This window comes from Aedes albopictus, chromosome 2, assembly GCF_035046485.1.
Source record: "Aedes albopictus strain Foshan chromosome 2, AalbF5, whole genome shotgun sequence".
NCBI lineage: Eukaryota > Metazoa > Arthropoda > Insecta > Diptera > Culicidae > Aedes > Aedes albopictus.
Window position 1 is genome coordinate 317379741 of NC_085137.1, and position 6529 is coordinate 317386269.

Below are 6529 nucleotides of genomic sequence, written 5' to 3' on the forward strand. Positions count from 1 at the left end.
AGCTATGAAGCCACTGAAATCAGGTGTGAGCAATTTGTTCCAATATTCATGTTTGCATATGTAAATTTGTTCTTTAGGACTATCAGCTTACAGTATCAAAACTCGGTGAACAACCAGTGACCCAATGCTTCCAAATAAGACATCCATACATCCTGTCTGCATCTGTGCTACCATCCATCACATAATAATTGCAACTTCGACCCATCTATGTCGCAAAGCAATCACAACTGGAGCCACTCGCCATTTTTAGAAGCGAAAATTAATCATCTATCTATAGCTATGTAACGCCAGTCCAGCATTCTACTCCAAACGCATACCCTCAAAGCGAACAAATAATTCAAACCTAGGCAACCTAGGTGTACTCACAAGGGAATCGACATGCATCAGTTCTGTCCAACATTACCGGGAGACAATCGATCGAAGACCACAGCGATGTGCCTAGCTCATAAACGATTCGTCTCACGAAACTACTCCCTAGAGACAGACGACGACACAACACTGATTTCTCGAAGCAGGTATAGCTCAGTCGCGGGAGTGGCGACGGACGTCATTTTTATAGGAAATAATATCGTTAACGGAACTTTTATTCGCCGATCCAATAGGCAGTGTGCGCAAATTCTTTTCATTTAAATTAGGTTCCCTGCATGAGTGAGTGGGTTGGATTTGCACAAATACCGAACATGCCATGCACATTAATTTCCGATGTAGCAGAGACTCGCGACCAGTAGTAGTGATGCACAATCAACGCGATGAGGGAGACGCCAGGTGACTTATTTAGATGCCTTGCGGTTCTCGGAGATGTACGACTCCCGAGACTAGCGGGTTTTTGAGAAGCAGGTCAAATCATTGCAAGCGCATTCTGACACGTTCCTGGTAGCTGATTTTTATTGACGACGGGATTCGTTTTTCTTCGATTGTTGTTTACTAAAACTGGAGCAATCAGAATAGCGTGTGAATAGAAAATTGCATTAAGCCATAAAGTTACTTTTATTGAGGGGATTTTTTAAATACTTTTAACGACATGACTTAAGGTGAAATGTTGTTAACTGAAGTACCGTATTCTGGGGTGTAGTTGATCACTTTTCCTCTATTGTTTCCAATAAAATCAGGTATAAAGGTATTGTATACAATGCATATGATTCCAAACAAATATTTTTAAAGCAAGTACTGAGTGGACTGGTAGCAAGTTCCGAAAACGAAATTCTTACAAGCAACTGCTACATTTTGTAAAAAAAAATGTTCAAATGGCTAAATTTGAAAATTTTCAATCCGGGGTGAAGTTCATCAACCAATGACATAACATTCTAAGATTGGAGACTAACAAACTAAATTAAATAAAATTAAGTAAGTTACAGAATGACGCACATTAAACGCCTAAAAGTAGGCAATTTCTTGAAATTAAAAAATTGTCTAACTTTCGCAAAAATATACTATTTTCAAATAAAACTTATATGTTAACATCAATTTTAATTCAAATCTTATATTCAATAAGCCTACATGAATGAATAAAAGTGTTTTGTGAGTCATCTGATATACAAGACATTGATGGAAGGCATTTTTTTGAAAGGCAAACTTCTATCGAGTTTTACCGAGATCTACCAAATCAAATTTTGATCTTGAAATTTTCCTGCCTAAAATAATCAGGCAGTAGTTTACAAATATTCCAAGATCAAAGTTTGATGCACTTTTTTGATGTTTATGTAATATTTTTGTTTCAATTTTGCTGCTAATCAATATTTTATTTCAGCAGGATTCAGGTAAATTTATTGTATGATACAAGTTAGATTGTAAAAGTATATAACTGTGGCCGTGGCGAGCGTATCACTAATATGTAGCTTTTTCGACGTCAATGTTAATATTATGTTATATTTCAGATTCTCAACCAAAAAATCAAGTAATACAAATAAATGCCATTAAGATAACGAGAAAACCAGAACGTATTGGGCAGATAACTATGTCGGAGCAGTCTAATAATGGTGTAGCTGAACGTTGACCAACCGCATCCTTTGAAGTACCCTTCCACTAACAACACCTAGGACAACACCCATATCCTCTTGAAACCTAGGCCTGAGAAGTCGTAGAATTTTCTACATCTTTCTTTAGGTGTCTAACCAACCATCCTTTCATATTCCCCAGCAGTTGCAAGGACGAGGCCAGGACAACTCTCGACTGTTGGAGGAGTGCGTCAGTCTTGTCGAGAAGTTAGAGATAAGTCTCCAATCTTTGTGTATTGGTATCCGACGAGAAGGACGCAATCCTCATAACTGTGGTCTATGGCTGTACTACCTACGAAATTTGTGCGACTTGCTTAATGCTTATTTTTACTTTTTCAGTGGTAACCAGGTAAATGTTTAAACCATGACAATTTCTCGTACGCTTTTTCGCCAAGGAAAGCACCCCATTAAACCCTATCCAATTTCCAACTCCAGATATCTATGAAGTGGGCCAAGTTCTTGGACATATTCTGAGTAGATATCTACCCGCATAGTCAGAAACTATAAGTACACTGTGTCACAAATAGTCTACAACAATTTGCAACTGAGCCTGAACAATATCGCAAGCCATCCGGCATCACAATAAGTGATGGTGTTAGCTTATTGTAATATACCACTTGGCAAATTGTAATGGCCCATCTAACAATATGACGAATAGGCTGTTAAGTTAGGTTACAATAAAAAATCGTCGTTTTCCTCGAACAAAAATTTCTCAATACAATAAGTCAAATTGTAGACATATAATACATTTTTTGCAAAGATAACAGTAAATGGAATTGTGCCGATATTGTTGAACTATACATTTAGAAGAAAATAATAACCTTTATTTTGCACAATTGCTTATTTATTGTGATATGTTTTACTAATAACAATATGGTGTATTGTTTGAATTTGCTTTCAAAAATTAAATACTTGCTTTGATCAATTTACTATTTTGAATGACTACTTCAGCAGACTAACAATTTCCATATCGATTTAATGAAAAAGCATTTTTCACCGCGCCCTTAATTTATGGCAAAAAATGCTAAATTATTTTAATTGTTTTGAAAATTGTTAGCATGCGAGCGTCATTCTAAAATAGTAAATTCATTGTCTCGGAAATTATAAAATAATAACACGAAATTTAAAAAAATGCACCTATATTCCTGCTTATATTCAAAATAATCCAAAATTAATAATCGTAAAACGCGTTCTGCTATAGCCTATACGCCTCGGGCTCGGCCTCGGGTGTTGATTATAGACACTATAGATTCCATAGACTCGCGGAGACATGGTTAGCAATACGATTTTAGTGTGTTTTACCATGAATTTAGAGTGTACCAAGCAAATATGACGTCACGCAATCCATTGTCGCTATTAAAATCGTGACGTCATGTTCGTTTGGCTACACGAACTGATAGTTCGTTTGGCTACAGTTGTCTACGTCTCCGCGAGTCTATGGAATCTATAGTGTCTATAGTGTTGATATGGACGAGCAGCTGTAGGGGGAGAGACGAACCAGCCAAGGGCTGAAAGTCTCTCTAATAAAGACAAATCAATCAATCAGCTGTAGGGGACAGTGACTGGTTTTTTGTCTAAGCTGATCAAGTGTCACTTGAAACTCGGTCTCGACGAGCTCGGTCTGGAATTGGCTGCACATCAACAAGCGGCTGTTGTCCAAGTTAATAAAAGCTCGCATCGCCGTGCAGGTTTCGATCGTGATGTGCGCGATCCTGGTAAAGGTCTTCCTGGAAATGCCCCAGTAACCGGAATATATGAATGACACCCTCCTGGGCACCCAGCTGTAACTCGTCATCGTCGGTATTTATTCTTCAGGATGCACTAGGTGATTTTATGCCGAAATACCAAAATCGACCGAAACAAAGCGAATCGCCTCGTCCTGTTTTTTTTTCGCTGAAACGGAAATCATAATTAAGGTAGGGTAGGTAATCAAACTTTGAACCATATTGCGGCTTTCTGAAGCAGTGCAAATTTTAAGTGATTTTTTCTCCCACATGGAAATAATTTACTATGGCAAAATCGTATGTACATGAAAGCCACGGGTATAAGCTTTCTGTTAAATGGTAAAAAGTTTGTATTTGCACCGAATTTCATTGAAATATTCGATTTTTCATCAACAATGATTTTAATCTTAATTTGAACCATCGTAATCATAATTTGAACCAATTTTAATCTTAATTTGAACTACTGGCGGCAGCAGCTCGAGCAACTCACAAAACAGCCAATTCCATGCTAAACAATTAAAAATCACATGAATCTGCTAATTCGCATACCTATTTTTCATTAGGCAGTGGAATCTCACCTCAGAATGTTCGAAATTCTTTAAGAATTTGGAAACTAAATTTGGAATTTTTCATCCCCCAAGAGTAAACAAAGCAACCACTAGCGCAATCTACAGGCCAACACTAGAAGCTCACCCCCGTTTACTAGTTCAAATTTAGATTACAAATGGTTCAACTTAAGATAACATTCTCCAAGTAAGAATCACTTAAATTTGATAATTTTATGACAAATAATGCGGAATATTATTGGGTTGGTCGATTCTACGATAAATAAGCTTTCATTTGACGTATTCACTTATTGCGTGTGATGCAATGCATGAGCTGTACGGGTGCACCGAAAATGGGCTTTCTCTGGGGGGAAATAGGTGAAATCACAGTGATTTTTCAATTGCCTGTTTTCCATGACAAAAACGCTTTTTTCACTGCTTTTAAAGTCCATGTTATCAGGTTATATTACGGAAAGCTGTTTAACATCTTTTTCGGGACAATATTTGCCTAAAAAGTACGTCGTTTTAATGAATTTCGAAATGGTTCAAATTAAGATTACAATTTGACTAGTTCAAAGTTTGATTTCTTACCCTAGCATACAGATTGGAACAAGTTTCTGGCAAATGATACAAAAATGAATGGGGGAAACTTACCACTTCCTCTTGCAATTGAGAGCAACTGCGGTAATCCGAAAACGCTCCACCGAGTGCATCGCCAAGCAGCTCCTCGAATCCTTTTGTCGGTAGTTCCTCATCCACTCTGGTAACATCCACTAAACAAAGCCAACACTCCTTCCTGGATGGTCTTTTCAAAACAGTGGTCGTATGGTTGATGTTCCGGAGGCTCCAGCTCAACGACTAATTTGACGTGCGAACAGCATTTTCTGCAACAATATTCTATCTGCAAAGCAACAAAAATACCAGATGAATTAATGAATGGTAAAATTTGAGCAGCATCATTTTGAAAAATATAAAATTCAGGGGAAATATAGCTTACCTTTAACACATCGTTTAATTTTTGTTCCGCGTCGAGGTTAAGTTGTGGCTGGTTCGCCCGTCTAACTTTCACCATTGAAAAATATGATTGGGCAAAGGCATGTTGGTCAATTTTCCATACAACATTGTTAGTTTTATAATTTTCTGGACACTGGCCTTGCATTGCACTGAACTGCATTTAGAAGACGTGAAAAAATAACTACAATTATTGCAGTAAACGCGAAATCAACTGAATCGATGCCAAACTAGTCAACCTTCAAGAGCGGAGCTTGCTGTGGTCAGCTACTGGGTATATCAATTTCTCACTAACACCACTTTGTGCAACCGCTTGGTAAATTGTTAAGTATCAGTAATTTATGGTGGAATGCGCATGTGTTAGTGTGTTGTGCAAATCAAAACAGAACAGTATGAGAGAATGTGGTTTTATATTGCTACTAGTTTCAGGAGTTCTTTTCCGCATATCGTTCAACAATGTCTGCACAATGTAACATTTTGTTACCACTTGGTATGGACTGAGTAGAGCGTCCGTTATAGTTAAATGTTTTGAGTTTCACATTGTTTAACGAAAATCCAACTACTTGTGGTGCATTAACTGCAACACAGAGAAGCAATTTATTGTTGTGAGAATAAGGCAAATTGTGATTTTCTATGCGGGTAATCAACATTTCCTCCCCATCCCCGCTGATCGTAAGGACCTGGCCAGGTGTCGAGAGTTCTTTAAATGAAAGGTTTGTCAAGTCCCAGGCAACTTTTCTGGCGCATTAAACTGCTCTATCGACAGCCACCCCGAGATTAGAGTGACTGGAAGGGAGAGTGGCGTCATGTTCCAATTTTGACAGGTCTCCTGCTCGTTTGGAACAGGAATTTGTATGGATTTGACAGATGATCGCTGTTCCAATTTTGACATTGACGCCACTCTCCCTTCCAGTCACTCTACCCAGGATGTGTACGGTCGGCTATGCTATGCTATGAGCATGAGCATGAGCATGAACATGATTGACCGCCCGCGGTTGCTCCTCTGTTATTGCAAGGACAGCTGCATTTACACAAAGAACCAACGGATGATGCTTGGGATTAGCCGCATCCTCAGTGTGTAAATGCTGGTATCCCAATACTTTTCATTAAGCAATACCAGCGCCGGCCGCGTCTGAATGCAGGTCAATTTAGGATAGGGAAGGAAGTGATGACGTGATTCTCGCTTAGGCCAATAATCGAGGAATTCTCTGCGTTACTACGAGAAATCACTAGGAGTTTGGATACGGGAAGGGAA

The 6529-nt window shown here is 38.5% G+C and overlaps 1 long non-coding RNA gene across 1 annotated transcript; it reads right to left on the reverse strand.

The window, feature by feature from the left end:
* Positions 1-3612: 3612 nt before the first annotated feature.
* LOC109416139 (uncharacterized) lies at positions 3613-5894 on the reverse strand. The gene is made up of 3 exons (XR_003897127.2): positions 5261-5894; positions 4918-5164; positions 3613-3887 (listed from the first exon to the last, which is right to left on the reverse strand). It is a non-coding gene; the product is annotated as an uncharacterized LOC109416139 (long non-coding RNA).
* Between the last annotated feature and the right edge of the window lie 635 nt (positions 5895-6529).